This window comes from Peromyscus leucopus, chromosome 1 (assembly GCF_004664715.2).
Source record: "Peromyscus leucopus breed LL Stock chromosome 1, UCI_PerLeu_2.1, whole genome shotgun sequence".
Lineage (NCBI taxonomy): Eukaryota > Metazoa > Chordata > Mammalia > Rodentia > Cricetidae > Peromyscus > Peromyscus leucopus.
The window spans coordinates 87,449,436-87,473,126 of NC_051063.1; the positions used below are offsets into that span (position 1 = coordinate 87,449,436).

A 23,691-nucleotide genomic window follows, 5' to 3' on the forward strand; every position below is an offset into this window, starting at 1 on the left:
GACATCTTTACAACAACCAGAGACAACAAGGGTTGAAATCTAGAAAATATGAACAACTTCTTATGAACCCAGTGGAAAGGCGAGAAAAGAAAATCCTCACAGAGAGGTAATTTAGATATGTAGAAATACAAGTACCTCCACAATATACAAGCAGATGGCAAACTCTTTTTTTTTTAAAAAAAAATTATTATTCTCTTATATAATATATCCTGAACACAGCTTCCCTTCCCTCCACTTCTGCCAGTTCCCCTCCCCTTCCCTCTCCTCCAGACCTCCCCATGTCCCCCAAGAAAAGAGCCAGCCTCCCAGGGATATGAACCGAACACAGCACAACAAGATACAATAAGAAGAGGCACAAACCCTCACATCAAAGCTGGATGAGGCAACCCAGTAGATGGAAAGGAGTCCTAAGAGTAGGCAAAAGAGTCTGAGACACCTCCAGTCCCACTGTCAGGAGTCCCCCCAAACTCCAAGCTAACAACCACAACATATTTTTGTTTGTTTTTTTGAGACAGAGTTTCTCTGTGTAGTTTTGGTGCCTGTCCTGGATGTCGCTCTAAAGACCAGGCTGGCCTCAAACTCACAGAGATCTGCCTGGCTCTGCCTCCCAAGTGCTGAGATTAAAGGCGTGTGCCACCACCGCCCAGCCAACCATAACATATACACAGAAGACCTGGCGCAGACCCATGCAGGCTCCTTGATTGTTGCTTCAGTCTCTGTGAGCCTCGATGAGTCGATTCCAGGAGCCATGCTCTCCTGGTATCTTCAACCCCTCTGGCTCCCACAATTCCTCCTCCTCTCTTTCTTTGAGGTTCCCGAGCCCCAAGGGGGAGAAACTAGACAGAGCTCTCCAACCTGGGCTCTCTCTTGGCCTAATTCAACCTCTTTTTATAAGCAGAAAACAAAACAAAACCTCAGTCTAGAGGATGAGATAGTGCTTTGTACCCAAGAAGACATGCCAAGAACCATGAACCTGGAAGCCACACCCTCTTCTGACAGGAGGATGAACTGGCAACACCATTCAGATAACCGCCCCAGTAGGCTTGGATCAATTTAAACATCACCTATTCATTTCTACTAGGTATTTATCTCATGGGGATTTTCACATGTCCAAAGCTTGTGGCTTCAGGTTTATGTGAAGATTTAAGAAGTTGGAGGCTATTTGGAGGTTCATCAGGGGACTAAATAAGCAGGCTAGTATAGTTGTGCATTATACAAAATCAGCCAGCATGGGGTGTGTGAGCTAATGTACAGAAAGCAATATGGATGGGGAAAAGACAGTGCTGAGTGAGGAAAGCCCCAGGGTGAGCTCACAGTATGATACGATGCATACTGATAGAAATGTTAAAAATCAAAATGATTGTGTTTTTCACATTTACCTGTACATCACACACACACACACACACACACACACACACACACACACACACACACACGAGAAAGGGCACCTATTGAGGAAGGGAGATCATTTGTGGGACAAAATGGATGAGCAACAAAATAGATAAATAACCAAGTAAGACCACCATTGGCCATTGATGACATGCTGTGGATCAGGAAATACGCCAACTTCAGCTCTGTGCCTCTGAGATCCACTAAACAAACAGGTAATCAATTAAAAAGATAAGGAGAAAGAAAGTAGCTCATGCAGGGGGAATAATGTGCAAGTTCTAGATGCAAAACAGCACAGGACGTACTGAGATTGCAGAACTCATAAGGACTGGGATGAAGGCTCTCATGCAAAGAAGGGATGGGGTGGAACCAGGTGCCAGAATCCCTCAATGCCATACTAAACCATCTAGAGTTATCCCAAGGGCAATAGGAGCCACTGAAGAATGGTAAACAGCCTGACTGTGTTTGTAATCTTGCTCTAAACTCCAACGGCAAAGTAAGCCATTGAGCTGACTCAGAGGCTCAGGACATTCATTTGTATTAGTGAACATGTTTATCAAGTGTTAATGGAATAGGCTGCTGGCATCTTAATGCCCACATCATAGATCTCATTTTTTGGTCCTGCTCTTAAATCAATTTTGAGACAATCATAGACAAGTTTCTCCAGCAGAAATGCACACGGGCAAGTATGGAGTTATATGTCCTAACATGTGACCTCTGTCTAGGTCATCTGAACACTGGCAGGGAGTTATCTTCTTTTCTAGTCAGACACAACAGTACAAGCTCTTCCAGCAGCCAGTGATTATGGGACTACAGCAGGAATCAATTCTCAACCTTTATAATGGCCTTGTAAGACGTACTGTTTACAAGGTAATGGAAGATCATATTAATACTTTCCCCATTGTGGGGTCACAGAAAAGAACTTATACATGGTTCAGGAGACAGAGTCCATCATGGTGGGGAAGGCTTAGCTGCTGCACCTGTCTGTGACAGCAGGGGCATGAGGCTGCTTGACTACATCTCAGGGATCATAAAGCAGAGAGCTTAGACTGTAAGAAGGGCTGTCTCCCAGCAGTCCCCCTTCCTCCAGTGAGGGCCCATCTCTTAGAAGTTCCACAGCCTCTCTAAACAATGCCATCAGCTGGGTAACAAGTGCCCAAACACATGCCCCCCATGTGGGGGGCATCTTATACTCAAACTGTCACAAAGATGAAATCCTATATATAGACAAAGATGGTTAGTAACTTGGCCAAGGCCATTAACACTAGCCGATGCACAAGCTCAGGTGAGGTGGGCAATTGACTAACAGACTAAGGATCTACTCTGTAAATACACCTTGCCGTGTGTTTACATCCAGATTTTGAGGAGCATAACTTAGCATTGCATGAGCCACACAGTACACGTTCTTCCAGGCAACCAAGAATCCCAAGTGAATAGCTTCTGAGCTACACTCGAATATATGTAGGTTTGGCTTGATCTGAATTTTTAAAATGTTGTATTAACATTACATTTTAAATTTTAAAATCTTGAAATTTTACCAGAAATGAAAGAAATTTGATTTCTTAGGAGAAGTTGGAAAATCTGTCAAGATTGCCTTCCTATCCACTTTTGGAAAAATTCATTTGGAACTGAGTGGCAGTTACTTAGTTAAGCAGGGCAAGGCTCTCACATTTTCCACAGTCCCCACTCCTCCTTAATACACCAAACTCACTTGTCTTGTTTCCACTGGTTGCCTATCATTAATGCTTTAATGCCATGACCTGTCATAGGCAACCCATAGTCCAATTCCTAAGAAGGTGGGGTGACTCATTCCTCAGATTCCAGCCCTGAAACATCTCAGAACTGAATAAAAATGAAAATCTGAGACTTGTTTCCTGGGTCTCAGTCCTCATTGGCTATTTCCTCTTTGGACTCAATACCTTGTTTTATGAAATTGCCAAGTGACACATGAGCAAATATCATCAAAATGTGAGCCCCAGAGTCATGTCTTTGGAAGCAAAACGTGAGGCTTGGCTCTTCCAATAACTCTCAGTCATTCAAATCTAATTACCAAATGATTTTTAATCATTGTAAAATAAATTCACTCTTCATGTCTGGAAACGTTAAAGCCCTAATTTAACAGCAACAACTAAAAAAAATGCTCTCTAATGGATTTTCACTAAGAAACAGAACATAGCCCATGTTGTCAGCTGTTCAATAATTTAACTGCAAATGAAGTGTGCAAAATACAATATTTGTGTCATAAACCACTGGGCTTGTCACAGAATAGATTTCTGAAGAGCCACATTCTGGGCGACATGATATGTGGGTTGTGGAGCTGTTAGGTGGAGGTGTAGGGGCTCCACTTGCTGATAGAGAAAGAGGAAGTTTCACTTCAGCCAGGAACAAAAGCATGGGGTAACAGCCACTCTGGATCCCACGTCTGGGAGCAGTGGCTGGATCCATCCCTCTGACTTGATGATATAGTTTGTGTGACTCATTCTCTATGTCATGAGATGTGATATAAGGAACCTCTGCAGGACCAGAGGGCTTTAATTATCTTTTTTCACTGTTCCTAATACCGCAGGAAGATCAACACCCTCCTTTACAATGATGCCCATGTCTGGGGACTGGGGAGATGACTCAGTGAGTAAAGTGCTTGTCATACAATCACAAGGACCTGGGTTCAGATCCCCAGCAGCCACATAATAAAGCCAGGTGCAGTGGCATGCATCTGTAATCTTAGCACTGGGAAGATGCAGACAGGCAGATTCCTGAAGTTCATCAGGCAGCCAGGCTGGTCAAATCAGTGAGCTCCAGGTTCAGTGAGAGATCCTGTCTCAAAAAGTAAGATGGAGAGTGGTTGATGAAGACGCCTGACATTGATCTCTGGCCTCCAAATGCATGTGCACACACTCACCCACATCCACATGTGCACACATCCACATGATTACACATGTGCGTACACACACACACACACACACACACACACACACACACACACACACACCACATTTGAATCCAGGGTCTGTGACTATGTGAGGTGAGCTGAAATTGAACTAATAAGCACCTACTACTAAAACACCAAGATTAGCCTGGATTCTCCAGGTACTCAATCTCCTTGTAATTCCTTAACTGTAGAAGGAAGAAGCAGAAATTCTGTGCCACAGAGAGGATCATAGAGGTCTGGCTGGAGCAACCTAGAATGAGACCTTCCATTGCCAGGTGGACCTTTGGTGGAAGAAGGGCCCATGAGGCAGGGAAGGTAGGTGACCCCTAAACTGGTAAAGCCCACTGGTTCTCCTTTAAAAACCTTCAGAAAGAATGAAGCCCCATCCAAAATCCCAATTTAACCCTGGTAAGATTCCTGATGAACTGTGGTCTAATCATCCAGATAATGTATTTGAGTTGTTTAAGCTGGTTATATTGGAGATACCAAAGTAAAGCAACCAGCTAATGCATGGACACTTAAACCACATCTATAGGAGACAGATAGAGGAACTGGCAAGCTGCCTTCTCCTGCTCAGAGATGGTAGAGCAGATACAAATGGCAGTGCCATAGCTCCTCAAATTTGCAATGCTTCTCAATTCAAGAAAACAGTTAATAGTGTGTTTTCTACAAACCCTTTGGCCCAAATTGAAAGCTGTAATCACCCTGAGTATAAATTTTTGTAGTCTAAAGTACCTTAATATCACATAAAACGTGCTTCTTTTAAGAACAAAGCTAGTGGGATTCAACTCAACAAGTGGTGATGGGCTATCTTGTCAGTCCTGAGCATGCCAGGCACTGAGGTAGACTGGGCGTGTGGAGAGAACCAATCTCCACAGTTTCCTCAGACCAGTGCAACAATGGCTTATGTCTGTCAAATTAAAACTCAGGCAGATGCCATTGGCACATAGGTCCGAGTACAGGGACACATTCCTTTGCATGACTGTGTAAGTGTTTTATGTGCTCTGTTTTGGTTTTGGTAGGGTCTCACTAAGTACCTCAGGTCATTCTCCTACTCATGATCCTCAGCCGCCTAAAAACTGGGACTACAGACATTCACCACTGAACTTGGCCATTTGCTATTCGACAGCAGAAAACATGGGCTTGAGAGAGAGCAAGCCTCATTTTCCTAAACCCAGACAGTCACAGCAGCTTAGATAAGCGTTTCTTGGTCTATGCCTTACTGAGGTTGAGCTGGATTACTCTCTGTGGCTGGGGTGGGTGGGGTGTGGTTGTGTGGGGTAGGATAAAATGACTGTGAGTGGGGTGAGGGGTGGAGGTTGGGAGTGTCCAGGGAGTCTTGTGCCTTCTTAGATGCTTATACATAGCCCAAGGCTTTGAACTACCAGATGCCAGTAGCACACCCTGGTCTGCTTGTGACTACAAAAAGTTACTTCCAGGGAGAAGGACAAAACCTCCCCAGCTTAGAGCCATTGGCTTAGATAAATGGGTATTGCCATTAAATTATGAATTGTCTTAAAAAGACATCTTGAAACTCAGATTTAAAAAGTTGGAGCTAAATTCCTATTCCACTAAATATGGGTCTACATGGTAGGAACTGAGTTTTCCTGTCCATAATTAGTAAGAAACTGAGGCCTTCTGCTCACAGCCAATGAGAAGCTGAGGCCTCCTGCCCATAACCAATGAGGAGCTGGAGCCTCTTGCCTACAGCTAGTGAAGAGCTGAGACCTGGCATCCAATGCTATATAGTACTTCATCTTGAGAGTAAGCACTCCATCTCTAGTTATGCCTTCAGATGGCTGATGTCCTCATCCAACTTTTAATGGTCTCTACCCTGAGCTGGAATGACCCTTGGATTCCTGGATCCCTGACCTTTGGCAACATAGTCAATGTTTGAATTTTAATCTACTAAATTGGCGGTATTTGTTGTACAACAATAGATGACTGATACAAACTGAGTGATGTACTAAGGGAAGAATCAAATTCTACAGACTGGCTGGGTCATTGAGTATGTGACAGAGAGAGGAGACAGGGATGTAAAGGTGGGGAATTGGAGAAGCAGGAAAGTGTCAGCTTAAACGCATGCTCATTGGGAGTGGCTTGCCAGGTGGGTCTTTACCACAGAGTTCATGGCTGAGTAAGACTGAGAATTACTTCTCCCAGCAGCATGCTTAGCAGCCTCCAACACTGTAAGCAATGAGGAAGAGTGAAGTTTCCAGGTCAGCACCAACTTAAACAGTGTCCTCCAGAAACAGAGGAGTAACTGCTCATGTGTCATGTCCTCACAGGAGTTATGTCCCATATAGCTCAAGCCAAACCAAATCCAGCATGGAGATAGAAGGTGGGCATGAAGCCCTACCCCCAACCAAAGAGCTGTTGACAGTTGATAGCTTCTGGGGGAGGCAAAGTCAGTTTTCTTTAAGAATGTTGGACCTGGTAGGTTGACCATGCTCCATTGGAAGGCCACACAACCATGAATATATAGGCAGAGCAAATTGGACTTGATAGATGAAAAAAGAAAAAAGAGAACACAAAGCTGGAAGGGTACGAAAGGAGAGGGTGGATCTGGGGGTGGGGGAGGAGGAGGAATAGTATCAAAACTCATTGTATAAAATTCTCAAAGAATTAATAGAAAAGAAAGGGGAAAAATACATCCTCAGGAGTTGAATTTCATTTAAAAGGAACCTGGAGCCAAATTTAGAAGGACTCAAGCTGCAAACCATAGGGGCAACAGGACCCATCTCTAACATGCAAAGTATGAACACATCATTCTGCTTCCCAATGGACTCCTGTAGCATTAAGCTTAAAGGACAGACACCAGGGGAGCAGAGATGGCTTTCTATTTCCTCCTGCTGCCTAGATGCTAAGCCTAATCCTCTGCCCTTCTCCTTCAGTGTTGTTCCACTCAGGGCACTTGCATGCACAGACACAGGCACACAGAGAGACACAGAGACATACATACACATAGACACACACACACACACACACACACGCATGCACAAAGAGACACAGAAGTGGAGAGACACTTGCATGCACTCAGACACACATGTACAAATGCACATGCACACACAGAGATTCACAAAAACACACCACACCGACACCTACACACAATTGTTTAGCTCTAAAGACAGCTCTCTCATGTGCTGTGTTTTCTTCTGCTTTTTATGCTTGCTGGTGACCTGTCTCTGCCTTTTGAAATTCTTAGACTTACTGTCTCCCCTGCTGTGAAGGCCCTCTCTATCACCTCCAGGCTGAGCACAGGGGCCTCTTCTCCATTCCCAGTCTCATCTGGGTAGCTCATTACCTGAGTACTCAGGAGACTATTCAGTATTGATCTATTTATGCAACTGTTTTTCTACATAGAGAATTGAACCCTCAGATGTATTGTGTGTCTAAGCACTCCTTAGGAATGCTGTTCACCTGACTTTGAAACAGTGTCCCTCGCTGTGACCTGGAGCTTACTGATTCAGTTAGGCTGGCTAGCAAGACTCAGGGATCTTCCTGATTCTGCATCTTGGTTGGTGGGCTCATAGGCATGCGCCATCATTATTCCTGGCCATTTTGTATGTCTGAGACTCAAACTTAAAAGCACAGTAGGTACTTGACAAATGGAGCCATTTCCTCAGCCCAGGATGCATGTGTTTAATCTCCAAAGATGGACTATAACAAATGGTATATACTGAACAAATGAATAAATGAAAGATCACTGATCTGCTGTTGATGGCCATGTCTGAAGAAATCCAGACTTCTCTGCAGTTGGCTGGCTAGATAGTTTATGGTGGGAGGTTTCTGAAGAAAAATAAGCCTGGCATGCAGGCACCTTATCTTACCCCATGGATGTATATACCTTGCAGCCAATCTGGACACAAACATGTATATAGCATTAGTAAGTCTTGCCCTCCTCCACAAATCACCAGCCCAGCTCCAGAACAGACCAAGAGGCATTACCCTCACTTTGAAACATGATCTACTTTCACTGACTCATGGGCAGAAATTCTTTTTCACCAATGTCCCCAATCATTCCTTGTATAACAGGAAAAAAATAGCTGTTCTCAACGCTGGTCATTTCAAACCGGTTTGCACTTGTTAACTCTTTGCAGACCCTAAACTGTTTCTTGTAGAGTCAATTTGTGGGGACTGGGCTAGGCTGAGGGACACAACAGGCCAGAATGCAGGGTCTTAACCCTGTGGATGTTAACAGTGAAAAAAAATGTGAGAACTACAGAGGGCAGAGGACAGCAAGCCGGAGTCCTTTGGCCAAATGCAACTTCTTTCAGTTTTAAATCACTATATTTTAGATGCTTACGTAAGTGCCTGCGCAGCATCTTCCATTTTGCTTCCTGGATGGCTATACCTTAAATATCTTCCACATATGGCCACTCATGGGTAGGTGTGCTGATTCCCAATACAGAAGAAGACAGAAGGGCGCCTTGGATGAAGGCTGGGGGAAGGGCATATTGAGTATGGAGTTTTTACTTTGTATTGTGTTGAGACGGGGTCTCGAGTATCTGAGGTATCTGGCCTCCAACTCACTGTATAACCTAGGAAGAACTGAAATTCTTGATCCTCCTGCTTCCACCTCCCCAGGTCTGTGGTCACAAGAGGGTTTGTGCCTGGTGTGCAATAACTCTACCGACTGAGCTAATTGCCAAGGATGGGATATGCTAGGTAATGGCCCTCCTCTATCTCCCTCCAGGGAATCTGTGCTAGGCCTGTGCTGACCTCAATGGCTGAAGCCCTGGTAGGACCACTTACAGACTCCCTGCGTTCTGTGTGCAAGGTTTCAGGCTCACTGGTCCCCCCCTTCCTTACTACTGCCCTCCCTGCTGGGTCTCCCCCATGCCGGCTTTTGTGGGGCATGCCAGCCTTCACTTAATCACAAGGCTCCGCTCTTCTCCCAGCAGCCCATCAGTTGGAGTGCACCGCTCCTTCTTGCCAAGAGCCCTCTTACCCATCAGGGGAAGATAATGCCTAGCAATCATTTTGGCTTTTCCAGACTTAATGTTCTCTCTCTGCTCAGGTCCTTCCTGCCCCACTGAAAAGTGTGAGGATGCTATTTTAAGACATCCTTTAGTACCAAAATATCACTGTGAGACACTCATGTTCTTCCTTCCAATAATCTCTTTTGTTTGAGGCAGAAAGAACGTATCAGGAGGGCTGAGGCATGGCTCCCTATGGGAAGCAAGGCAAGGGACAGAATGGAGCTCCTTTCAGGACCTCAGTGCCTCCAACTCCAAGTGTAAGGTGCTGAGTGCTGCTTGTCTTCCTGTTTCTCCTCTTCTTTATCCTAAACTAGAGATGAAGGCAAGACATAGCAGAGACTCTGGGCTCTATGGTGGTTGAAATATCAGAGTGAGAAGAACATGCTGAGAATGACCAAGTAGAAAGAGCCTGAGTAGTGGGGAGCCAAGAAGGAGCTGGGCAATAGAAACTGGTTTTTGCACAGTGGCAAAGGGGACTTAGTATGTATCTAAATAGTCTAGGGACACTATACATGTGGGTACATCCAGGATATATAATTCTGGGTACTGCCACTATCCCCAGTCCTTCTAATAATGAACAATTTATCAAATGCACACTACATGCAAAGGCAGTATCCTTCCATTTACAAGACCCAGTTATGGAAGACAGCTCCACAGCAAACTCTTGTTAAAGTCGGAGAAGTTAAGACAGTTGCCTGTCACCTCAGAGCTCATGAGCGGTAGAACAGGGCCTCGCACTTAGGCTTGAGCCTAGAATCTGAGCTCATCGTCTCCCTGTGGACTAGCTCTGCCTGGCAGTTTATGTCCAGCTTCTGGCCCTTGCCAGCAGCTGCCTACATGGGCTTTGGAGAAAACAACTCCCACAGACAGCTGTCTAGATGGGGCTGATATTATAAATGGTATTATGAAAAAAATAAGGATATGGCTTATAAATCAGGCAGAGGAAACTTATGATTCCTCTGGACACCCCAATCTATCTCCCTATAATTGCCTGTGTATGAAATGCCTGTGTGAAGTTATCCGACTATTCCCCGAGTCGCCTGCGAAGGTAAGATTGCAATTTTTAGCGACCCTTGTTACACAAACCAAAGCAATCTGTTCCACTTTGACGCCCTGACACCCTGGGCTTGCTAAAGGGGTGGAGGCAGGGATATAGGGGCGTTGGTGTGACCTTCCTCTTCTGAGGAAAATTTGAAGGGATAGCTGGGATGCACCCTTGGTACAAAAGGCAGCCCTGACTTCCAGTCTGACTATGCAGTACCCAGCAAGCACAGGGATACTTAAAAAGAAAACCACAGCTCCTTCCCCTTAAACCATCTTTAACCTTTAGTTCCAGAAACCATAATTAAAAATCAATTCAGTCTTTTTTGTAGTAAATCTGACAGTAATTCTATCTCTAATGGCAGGGCCAAGATAAATAGTATGTCAGGTAAACTCAGCAGGAAAATGACATTTTCATTAGCAATTTACTGGGTGTGAAATTTCCACCGAGATATAGTATTCTGGAAAGATCCAGGGAAACCATCATCCACCCCTAGCAGAGCAACCTGTTCTGCTAATTAATGGGGGACACCATTGGGATTAAATGAATGCCTACCCAAATTATTTTAGTGTGCCCAGCAGTGATTTTGTATGCATCTTGCACAAAGAAAGTAAGTCTGAGCTCCAAACAATAAACACGCTGACATAACAAGATGATTGCAGCCCATTGCAGTCCAGAAAAATCTAATCTGGTCTCCTAACAGTGTGGCAATCTTTATTGTGACTGTTCAGGTCCCAATTCATCAGCCCATTTCAGCAAGCTATCCCAGTCAGTAATCACTCACTTTCAGGGTAGCCTCGGAACAGGTATTGACTGCAGAGAGCAGCAATCCATCCCGGACTCTGTCTCCCTCCATCAGGATTTTTTGGCAGTCTGTGAAGCAGGCTGGGAAAGAAAAATTTGGCTCATGCATGCTGGGTTCCCAGAGTGACTCAGTGGGAAGAGAGAAATAAAAGGGCAAGAAAATTCGTAGTGCCTAGTGAGAATTAGACATAGCATCACATCCTTTTCTGCTAAGACCCAGGAGTGCTTCCAGTGGTCCATCCAGGCAGGGCAAGGCCTTCAAGAATTCCTACCAAAGGGGGCTTCATGGAAGGTCGTTTTCATTTACTTGAGACTTCTGAATCATTTCCTTATTTAAGCTTCACATTAAGACCAAGATATGGGTACCACAATTAGTCTGTCCTTTGCAGATGGCCACACTCAGGCTGAGAAGTGACCCTCAAAGCTAGCAGATGACTTCCGTGATGACCATGTGTTCGAACCTGTCCTCCTGATCACTGGTAAGCTCTCCTCAAAGATGCTTTTGTTATAAAACATAAATGAGGAGAAGGCCTGGAAGATGGACCAGCAGTTGAGTGTTTGCTGACATGAGCTTGGTTCCCAGAATCCACGCGGAGGCTCACAATTGTCTGTCACTTTAGCTCCTGGGAATCTAACACCTTCTTCTGGCCTGCTCAGGTGCCCACACACTTGCATAGGCTCATGCACACACATGAATATATGAAAGAAATATTTAGACATTGAGGTAAAATTCATAACATCAGTTCATCTTTCTGAATGTTGATTCGATAGTCTTTAGTACATTGAAGTGTCTCATAACCACGTCTCTATCTAGTTTCAAGACTAGTTCACCACTCTAAAAGTAATACTCTGCTGGTTAGACAGTCAGTCCTTCTCCTTCCCATCATCTTGAGTACCTAAGAGTCTACTTTGTGTCCTTGTGGATTTTTTATTTAAAGCTGTCGAACCCTACACTAGACTATTTTCTGTTGTTATAACAAACGACAGAAATTTGAGTACTGTGTAAAGCAGAGAGACTTAACGAAGCTCTCAGTTTAAAGGCCAAACATCCATCAAGGTGGTACTCTGTGTCCTATCCCAGTATGGGAGCCTTAATTGGTGATACAAGATGGTGGATATCAACATGGCAGGAGCCAGTACAAGAGGAGTCTTCATGGAGAGACTGGAAGCCAGAATATATCCAAGGGGTCAGTCTTGCTGCTTCATAACAATCTGCTTTTGTGCGAAGCGACTCCTTCAGATCAACATTAAACTCTCCCAAGGTCAATACCACTGTGTTCTAATCACCTCTCACTTGGGTACATTTTTAGTGGGAGGTAGGAGACCTGGATGGGGTCTGTCTAAGGACATGATTAGCACCCTGGCTGGTGGCTTCTCCCCTTACACTGATCTCTGTAGACAGAAGGGGGACTTTCTACTTTGTGTCCCAATTAAGGCAACCAGAAGTTATGACTGGATTTTACTACAGACATAATTTTGGTCCACTGGAAATCCAAGTGTCAGGACAGCTCTCTGATTGCTGGAAGAGTTCTGTAATAATCCCGTGAGGAGCTCAGCCAGGGCTGGAGCTGGTGACTCCATGAGCATTCCACCTGTACTTACTGTCTTGCGTGGGTGTGCAGGCACATGTGTGTAGGATTCATGCACATATGCATGTGTGCACCTATAGGGGCCAGAGGTGAACTTCAGTGTTTCTCCTCAGGCAGCATCCATCCAGTTTTTGGAGACAGGGTTCCTTATTGGCTTGAGGTTTATTGATATGTTTAGAATGGCTTACCAGTGAGCCTCAGGGAACCTGCCTGTCCCCGTCACTACAACACTGTGATTTATAAGAGTGTGTCACTTTGCTTTGCTTTGTACATGGGTGCTGAGGATTAAAATCAGGTCCTCTTGTTTGCATGGCCTGAGAATTGCTGACTGAGCCATCTCCAAAGCAGCTACTTTCCACCTGTGTCTCGGCTAGTTTTATGTTGACTTGGCACAAGCTAGAGTCATCTGAAAGGAGAGAACCTCAATTGAGAAAATGCCTCCATAAGATCCAGCTGCAGGGCATTTTCTTCATTAGTGACTGGTGGGGGAGGGCACGGTATTATTGTGGTCTTCTAAATTCCTACAGGTCTCTTATGTGCCTTCTTTTGGATTGGTCTCATTTTCAGACTCCCCACAAAGCTCTCTAGCAGTTATGGCTGAGTAGGCCTGGATGTGGCTCAGTATCAAAGCACAGCCACTGTGCAGGCAGGAGGACAGGTTTTGAGTCCACAGAACCCATGTAAAACCCTGTGTACGGCTGCCTGTGAGATTATAAAGCCAGAGCTGTAACGAGATGGGGCCAGAGACAATAGGATTACTGAGGCTTACTGGCCATCAGCTTGGTTCTAGGTTCAGTGAAAAACCTTGCTTCTGGCTTCTACACAAAAACACTCAGAGAGAGAGGGGGGGAGAGTATGTTCTAGATTAGTAATCACAGTGGAGAAAACATCCTTCATACACATTAAGTTTCGGGAAAATGAGAGACTAACACTTACCAAATGGTTTGTGTCACATGTTCACCTATGAACCAAATACTGGGTCCCATCAGTTGAAACTCTACCCACCCTCCCAACTCATAGTGTACTCAGCCGCAGCCAAACCATAAGGACTAGGAACAAGCATAAAGACAGTCCCAAAGGAACAGCAGGATGCTGTTAAGAGAAAATGGATGCTGGGCAGGCAGTAAGGGACCATCTGTCAATCCCCAGTCTCTAAAGAAACCGTTAAGTTAGTCTGGGCAGGTTTCTGGTTTTTGTCACTAAACACTGACTGACTAAATATCTAGAAAAATGTGTCCAAGTGTCGTGGGGAAAATAAAGATGAGTAAGACAGATTTCATCTGTCAAGTACCTTTCCATTTTGCAAGGAAGATAAAGCCGATGTGTACAAACAGAATATCACAAGCAAAAGCTTGTTCCAAAGGTGTAGGGAGCATCAGGACTCAAAGGCAGTGGCACGGCTGAGGTGGAGAGGAGGCAGGAGGGGGTTGTTTGGCTTGGGGCTTAAAGAACGATTAGCACATTTTCAGTAAGAATCTTAAGGTTTCAGACTGGTACATTTCCAAGTACACAGGAGGAAGAATTTCAGCTCAGAAATGGTGCCATTAAACATCTCGACACTGAAGAGGGCAGGAGATGTGACTCAGTGGCCAGAATGCTTACCTAACGTGCATGGATCTAGGCACCCATCCTTAGCACTGTGTTAACTGAGCATGGTGGCACATGCCTGCCATCCTAGCTCTCAAGAGGCTGAGGCAGGAGGATCAGAAGTTCGAAGTCATCTTCTGCTAGTATCAAGTTGAAGGTCAAATTAGAATCTGTGAGACTCTGTCTTAAAAAAAAATAGATATCAAGAAGTTCAAGGTTTGGATAGAGCATATTCCAACAACCCCTAAATATCTCTCCTGAAAATTTTAATTAGCTTTAAAAATACTGGGTTTTCTTATGACACCTTTATACATTTGTGTTATGTACTTTGCTCACACTGGTTTCCTATTCCCCTCTCAGTCTCCCCACCTCCCATTGTCTGGGCCCTCCTCAGCAATCCCTGAGGTAATTGATTTTCTTGCTCCTTCGACAAAACACCTACCAGAAGCAGCATAAAGAAGGAGGGTTTCCTTGTTTTGTCTCACAGTCTGAGGGTACAGCCCATTATGGTAGGGATGTCATGGTGGCAAGAACATGAGATTTTTTTTTATTGTTAAGAAATAGAGCAAGTTCAGGATGTGTTGTCTGAGAGAAGGAGAAGGAGAAGAAGAAGAGGAAGAGGAGGAGCAGAGGAGGAGTCAGATGGATGCTGGTACTCAGCTGTCTTTCCTTTTTATTTAGGTGAAGACCCTAACTCATGGGATGGTGCTGCCCACATTCAGGGTGGGTCTCCCCTCCTCAATAAACCCTTCCTATAAATGCTCTCACAGACCCACTAGAGGTGTGCTTCCATCATGACTATAAGCTTTGTCAAAATCTTTAGCTTTTATGTCATATGTATGCACACAAATACATGCATGCAATGCATCTAGATTTCACATATGAGAGAAAATGTGTCTTACTGGTTCTTTCTTTTTATGTCTTTTTTTCTTAAAATGTTGATTTCCATCTTCACCCATCTCCTGCATTTCAGTCTATTGTCACTACAAGTTAATATGCAGTGAGCAGACATGTTCACAATGTAGTGTCAACTTAATATGGCACAGGTAGTGAAGGCTTAATCAAATTGCTCTCTCATTTGCTTGAGGGCTTCAGTTGAATGTTCATAGACTAGAGGGGGAAACTGGGACTTGAGGTAATAGAAATATTTGAGTACATCAGTTGAAAGATCACTCTTCTTGCTCCAGTAAATTCTCCATCTTCAGTTTCTATAGTATCGGCATCTTCGTTATGAAGCAACTTCTGATCTATTTCTTATGGAAGCTGGGCTAGCCAGGGTTCTCTAGAGGAATAAAACCAATAAAATGAGTATAGACTACAAAGAGGATTTATTAGATGGGCTTGCACAAATGGACTACGAATTCCAACAATGGCTGTCTGCCCCTGGAGAAGGTGAGAACTGGTTAGGGGCTCATTTACTGAGGGTGGGTGCTCCAGCAGTTCAGTCTGCTGCTGGCTGCCTCCAGGATTCCTGGGGAGATGCTGTTCTCTAGGCCTCGTAGGAAGGTTGAAAAAGTTGGCTTTCAATGTAACTAAGGATGGCTGCAGGAGCAGCAGCAGCACAGATACACCCACCAGCAAGAGGGAAGTCAGGAAAGCACTCAGCAGGGCTTCCCCCTCAGAACTCTGACATGAGCCACTGCCAGGTGGTACTGTCCACTCCGGAAATTGTGTCTCTTAGTTCATTCTGACCATCCTAGGAGCTGATCTGAATATCTTTGAAGGAAAATATTAGCTTATTGCAGGCCAAGCCTTGTGTTTATGATTTACTATAAAGATGTGGGTGCCTGTCTGATATTGCTCACAGAGCAGAGACTGGGCAGAGAAATTTGACTTATCATGAAGCCTGGCCTTGTGTGCTTAGTTGGAACTCTTCAGACTGCAAGTGACAAGGGCTCCATTCAAAATAAGGAAACATGAACTTAAAGGAAACATGAGAAATACCATGAAATCAAAGGGAGGGACCGGGACAGCAAGAATTGAGACCCCCTCCCCCTTTCTTGTTTCAGTCATCGGCTTGTGTCCTCTACTCTGTCATTAGTAACGGACTTGCCAGTGCTCACGGTATGGAGTCAGTACTCAGGGTTCATTTTCTCAAAGCCAGGTCCAAAATTCCTATAAAGAGACTCATTGGCTTAGTTTAGTTCAGAAGCCCAGCCCAGGGGCGAATGAGCTTCTTCCAAAGCATAGGAGGGTACTACTCTAATCCACTGTGGATCAGATGCTTGCTTCTGGATCCATCAGCACTGTCTAGATGACACAGGCTCATTTGAGGAAATGGTCTCTCAAAAGAAAACCAGCCAGAAGTTGCAGGTGGAAAAATAATTTCCAGGCTGGATGAAACCACGAGGGAGCATGACACCTCCATCTGAGCAGGGAACAAGCGACTCGTCTCACTTTTAAGGTTTTAAAATTTGTATGTATGGGGGTTGTACATGTGAGTGCAGATGCTCCTGGAGGCCAGAAGAGGTCGTCAGATCCCAGGAAGCTGGAGTTACAGGTAGCTGTGAGTTCCCTGATATAGGAACTGAACCTGGGTCCTCTGCAAGAGCAGTAAGTGCTCTTAACCACAGAGCCATCTCTCCAACCCTAACATTTTGACTTCCTTATTTTCTCTCTTTGTTCATTTGTTTCCTCCTCACTGGTTTCAGTCATTCAAATATCACTCTCTGAAGAGTATCTGTCATTTGCCAGGTTTAACACGGAGCAAAGTCCCTCTTTCCTACAGTTGACACTCTTCTAAAGCACCCTGCCACTTATCCACCCTCTGCTATCGGTGCCTCCACTGGAGAGGCACTCAGCCCATCCAGCATGTGCAAATGCTCCTGGACCACTTCGCAGCACTAAGAGCTCCTGGTGAAAGACAGACAGCCTTTGAAACACCAGGAAATGGGCAAACTATGGGGTAGATCATCCCAGTCCTTCAGCAGACACAGCACACACACACACACACACACACACACACACACACACACACACACACACACACACACACACTGTAATTCTGTTGACATCTGCACTGTGAAACTGAAGGACACAGATTTAAGGATGTGAGGTCCTAGCAACGCCACCTACATCTTAGAAATGAGTCATTGCAGGAGGTCTGCAGGCATTGCAGAAGGTCCAGGCCCGTGTGCCCAATGCAGCACCAAATGGAAACAGTTCTGACTGCTCACATTCTTTTATTTTAAACCTTATTATTTTAATCTCATAACAGGTACCAGTTACTAAATCCTTGCTCAGCACGTGTATCTGAGCTTTTCAAATGTTACCACAAGCAGTGTTTCTTGATTAAAACTGACTTCGTCCCGCAAAGGATACCTGGCAATGTTTAGAAACAATTTTCGTTGGCACCCTGGAAGACTTGCAGCTGGTATCTATGGGATAATGGCTTCTGATAAATATCCTCCAGAACTCTGGGCAGTTGGAAAGACAACAACCCAGGCCCCAGCTTCATTAAGGCTAATAATGGAAAATGCCAAGTTAATCATTTCTATAGCTTTATCATTATCACCACCACTATCACTATCATCATCACCACCACCATCATCACCATTACCACAATTACCATTATCATCATTTTTCTAGTTTGACCTCTGTTGCTGTGATGAAACATTGACCGGAGGGGATGAAAGGGATGATTTGGCTCGCACTTCCAGGCAGCAATCACTGAGGAAAGTCAAGGCAGAAACTGAATCACAAATCATGGGACTTGGTTCTCTAGCTCATGCTCAGGGAGTTTTCCTACACACTCCAGGACTACCTACCCAGGTACAGTGCTGGGCCCTCCTAGAGCAATCATTGTCAAGACAATCTCTCAGACATGGCCTTGAACCAATCTAATGGAGACAATTCTTCAACTAAGATTCTTTCTTCCCAGGTGACTTCCAAGGTTTTCATAAGTTGGAAATAAAAACTAACCAGCATAATCATCGTCACCAGCGTTACCACCATCACCACCACCATCGCCGCCACTGCCACCACCACCACCAACCACCACCAACCACCACCACCACCACCACCACCACCACCACCATCTTGATTTTACAGGAGAGGAAACTGAGGTATATGTAATTTGTTTGAGTACTATCCAGAGCATTGTGCTCTTTGGGGTCTAAACACTGTACTTCTAACCTCTTTTCTATAACTCCTTACAGGGCTTAGCCTCAGTACCTGAAACTTCAGGCTGATAACTCTGGGCTCACTATGCAGCACTCGGAAATTTCCAGTTTGCTTCAGCATCATAGATTTACCTAGTTTCATCTGAGAAACTGAAGATGTTACTTTGGCCGGAGCTGGGCATATCTTTAAATTGAATCCAATTCTCCCTATTGAAACATAATAACTCGAGAAGTAATCTGGTCTCTTCATTACCAGTGCTACATCCTGTTGTCAAAAATCTCCTTTGAGTTGGTAGTTAAAGGCCCAGCCACACATTTTTAACGTTATTGTTGCTGGCTAAAATGCTTAGCAACAACACAAACATCACTCAGAATCAAATTATCAGATGTACCGACAAGATGCTTCTCAATTTAATAGTGTGGTAAATGATGGCTGGGAGATGTTCTTTGAAGCTGTGGAGGCAAATGTGAAAACTAATTCAATTCTCAAATGAATAAAAGTGAGAAACTGTGCTTATAAACCCGATATTACCAGAGACAAGGCTAGTGTCTCCTGCTGCCTGGCATCTGGAGGAAAGAGGTGAGGGAACTTATTTCATTTCTGATTATCAAGACCTGGGCTTGGTGACCACACACAGTTGACCTTATGGACTGTGCTGAGGACCTCAGTAGGACTGGGGTCTCATTTACAACCCAACAGGCATACTTACTTAATCAGCAGTCATTGCTGGAGGAGAGTCAAGGCTCCTGAAGAAGCATCCAGAGCCGTGGGGAAATCAGATCTTTCTATATTAGATGCAGAAAGTGAGTAATAGATCTTCCTGGGAGGAGAAGGGATGCTGAATGACCCAAGTCAATGATTTCCTGGCAAATGGACAAAGCCCTGGGTCCTCCATAAAGGTTTCCACGGCACAAAAATGTAGGTTTGAAAGGAACTCAGCATATAACTATAAATATATGCATACACACATATATATATACACACACATACATATATGTGTATATATGTAAAATGAACCAAAATAAATTATGTACACATAAAATAAGTAACACACCTGTATATATTTGCATTCAGGAGCCTAATATATTCACCATAAGACCACCATCTGGTTGACATACATTACAAAGCCAGAGTGCCTCTAACTGGTCAACTTGGACATCAGTCTGGGCATCCTTCAGGTTCATTGATTTGCTGGAATGACCTTTGGAACTCGGGTAAAAATTACAGAAGTGCAGATTTTCCTGGATGCTTCAAATGCCTGTAGATTATGGAAGCCCATGTAATGTCAACACTCCCTAAGTAATCACCATGCTACATTGTTTGTGGAATACAAGATGAAAAAGTGTACATTTTAGGTACAGGAGTGATTGTGCTTTTGAAAATGCTTTTGACCTGTTGTTCATTGAATCCATGTTTCAAGAGGGTCAATTTTCTGTAATTGCTGTTTTATTGTAAAGGAAACAAATGAACAAAGATACTATGTTATTGGGCTGCGGTCTGGATGCCCTCCCCATCCCACCCCTGTGCGAGTGTTCCGTGACAATGGAATAAGGGTGTCCCACCCTCCCTGTCCATCAACACGCTCAGCAGCCAGGAAGCTCTCTGAACCTTTTTGTTTTGGTTGAGTTTTACCAACAGGCAGGTTCACTGGTCACACAACTAAACCCAGTCTCTAGTCCCTCTCCTCTCCCAGGCAGAAGTCATGCAAAGCTGAAAACTCCAACCCTCCAAGCATGGGCTTACTAGCCCTCCTTGGAAATTCTCCAAGGTTCTACTATAAGTCATTTCATTAGCATAAATGTAGGCTACTCATCATAAATAACAAAAGATACTGGAGATTCCAAAATTTTTTTTAAATGTTTTTATTGCAATTCTTTTCTGATTTATGAGCCCCATGTCTGATGAGTCTGAATTACTTTCCTGTTCCCCTACATCTGAGGAGAGGAAGTATAAACTAAAGTTCCCGGAAGGAGAGTTGGAATGTTGAAGATCAAGGATCAAAATAGTATTAAGTTGTCTTTACATTCCTCAATAGCCATTTGCCGCCCACCTCTGTGACTGACCTCACAACCATTCATTATCAGATAAAAATGCTTGGAATGTCTTTACAGACCACTAACTTTCACCCACTGGAAAGCCAAGAATGCCCTTAGCTAGCGTCTGAGACCTATAGAAAACACCTCCCACCCACACATACACACTCCATACACTTTGCACCTGCCTACTGATGTCCCCACCTGAACCCATGTTTCTAGTTCATTGTCACCTGTGTAACTTCTTTTATTCTTATTGAAGCAAAAGTTGTGTTTTCTGTCAACGGAAGTGATGGGAAGCATAGATTACTTAGTGTTCAGTGACCATGCATCCTCTAAGACAGCTCCAGCCAGGATGCCCTGCAAAACAAGTCTTGTTATTTTCTAGCTATATACAGTCATGCTTTGTTTTCTGCTTGGACATTATCTTCCATTTGAAAGGTAGCTGTCAGCCCGAGTAACACTTGATATCCCAAGTCTCCTCCCACTGTTCATTGTACACACTTTATGGATTGAGCTCTCTCTCTCCTTATTAGATAAGCAACACAGTGACACCGAGATAACATTCTACTTGTGTTTCTGTGTTGATCAACAGTTTCCAAACCCAGGGGACTTTGTCCCGACACAAGGGACACTGGTATTGTTGGAGGTGACACATTTGTGACATCTTGGAAAGGGGCTGTTAGTGGTATCTAGTGAGGAAAGGCTATGAATGATACAAAACAGTTAATGGTACCCAGGGCAGCCCACAACACACAGGGCATTTCACAACATGTAAGACAACCCATAATATACAGGGCAGCCCATAACACACAAGGCAATTTCTCACAATGAAGGATTTTTTGTTCTAAAATATTAGTAAAGTTGCATAAGACAAGCCTGTTTTACATGCAAAGAGGAGAAAGCAATATGCAGTAAGTTTGGTCTCCTTTTCCATTAGTTTTCTGGATCCTTCCATAGGAGAGTTGTGACCATTGTCAGGGTGCCTTAATAAATGTTAATAAACAAGGTCTTTGTGTTTCCAGAGGTTAGAACACAGAGTGAGTGCAGGCCATCTTCTTCTTCTGTTTTATCTGTCCTCAGGCACAGCAAGGCTTCTTCCTTCCCTTCAATTGCCATGCATACACTGAAAATAATAAGCCGGGTAGCCGTACTGGGGACCAGAGTGGAGATGGCTGCCTCTTGCTGACCATGATAGCCTGGCTTTGAGTTTCTAGCCACACGAACTCCACACCTGCTCTATGTGCTTTGGTGTGATTTGCTCACCAAAATCTTGCTTAACTTGAGCACGAGGCATACTTCAACAGGGATAAGCATTACTTGTTTTCTTATAGGTTCTTGTTTTTTATTTCCCAGTCTCTGGGGAGAGTACTTTCTTAAAGCTCCTGAAAGCTCTTCTCCAAACATGCTTCACTCCCTTGGGCTCTGAGCCACAAGGGCCTGAGGAAGCCAGTAAGTTCTGGAAGTAAAACTTCTTTGGATCCTTTCTCTGCTTTAACTGAGTGACAGCCCCCGAGGGGAGATAAGTCCTTGGTCAACAGGAATATAAATGGCAGGAAGGAATTTTTGGATTGGAGCAGAACATTTTCTCTTCTTTCCATAATAGAAAACAAACAAGGAAAGAAAGACTTCTGTTGGTTGCTCACGAGGTAAGCTATGCAAGTAGTCCATGATGGCTTGATTTCTCTCTTTAAATGCAAAGAAAAAAATAATAATTTCTAAATTGCTTCATTGATCAAAGAATAACTGCTGGCTACAAACATTTATTCATACCACAAAAGGTAGATGCTCCTTTCTCTTAACAACAATATTATCTTGTTACAGTTAATAGTTATTGAACCGCCTGTGCTCAGGCACTGTTTAAGAACATTGTAAATACATCTTCCAATTTCGTCTTCACTTAAACACCCAGCTGTTGGGTACAGCTAGTGCCTTTACTTTATATACAAAACCAAGGGTCAGAGAGGTAAAGCTGCTTGCCAAAGATCACACAGCTGACAGTGTCAGAGTAGGAATTTGGAGCTGAGAATCAGTGGGCTAAATCATCTCTCCTTGTTGCTATGGTTTGATATAAACTGTTCGCAAAAACTCATTCTCAAAGCGATTAGTCTCCACTGGTGATTCTCTTGAGGAGGGATTGGACTATGAGAATGTTAATGGTGAAAGGGCTGATTGTGAGGTGGGGCCTAGTGAAAGGAAGTGTGTCACTGAGGATGTGGTGTGTGTGTGTGTGTGTGTGTGTGTGTGTGTGTGTATATAACACATGAACATCTACACATGAAGGCTAGATGTTAATATTGGCGTTTTCTTCAATCTCTTCCCAACATATTTTCTGAGACAGGGTCTCTTACTGGAGCTGGAGTTCACTGATTTTCCAGGCTGGCTAGCCAGTGAGTCCCCGGATCCTCCTGTGGCTTTTTCCCCAGCACTAGTGTGGAGGTGCCACTGTGCCTGGAATTTTATGTGGGTTTTGGGGATCTGAACTCAGGTTCCAATGCTTGTGTGGCAAGCCCTTTTCCAGTCATCTGAGCCATGTCTCCACTCATTTCTTCCACTGCTTGGTCTTCCCCATCTCCCCCTCTCTCTTCTCCCACCACAATGTAAGCCTCTGCTACTGTTTGTCTGTGACTTTCTCCCTCACCCTAGTCTAGAAATAACAGAGACAAACGACCATGGAGAACTGAAACCTCTGAAAACATGGGTGGAAATAAGCCTCTTCTCTTTAGGTTGTTTTCTTCAAGCACTGTAAGGAAGTAACAGGAAGCTGACAAGCTGGGGGAGGGAGTTGAGGGGGGAAGGTGGGGAGATTGTTCATCTAGCTCCTTCTCCATGTTGGTGTGCCCACACACTCCCTTGAGTCTGACCCAAACCCATTTCTCCAGTTTCTTGCCATACCTGTCATTGATTTTGGTATCAAACTAACACTGGATTCATACTACAAATTGACAACTCCTGTCCCCTCTTTGGTGTTCTGGAAGAATTTATGAAGAATTAACATGAGCATGTTGAAGAATTTCCCAGTGAATAATATGACTATGAAGTTTTTTTTGTGGGAAAATTTTAAGGTAGGATTTTATTTTCTTTAACAAGGTGCCACCTTGGCAATCTAACTGCGTAAACTTCCACACTGCGTCTTTCGGAGAACTTTGACTCTCCCATGTTCTTGGTCAACAGGCATCAAGGGTGTAGAGCATCCTTCCTGCTACCTTCTCAG

At 44.1% G+C, this 23,691-nt stretch overlaps 1 long non-coding RNA gene across 1 annotated transcript in view; it reads right to left on the reverse strand.

The window, feature by feature from the left end:
• Positions 1 to 20,127: 20,127 nt before the first annotated feature.
• The window catches only part of LOC119089145, a 56,448-nt gene continuing 52,884 nt past the window's right edge, over positions 20,128 to 23,691 (reverse strand). The window contains exon 7 of the long non-coding RNA XR_005092986.1: positions 20,128 to 22,165. This is a non-coding gene — a long non-coding RNA (uncharacterized LOC119089145). The remainder of the gene's footprint in view (positions 22,166 to 23,691) is intronic.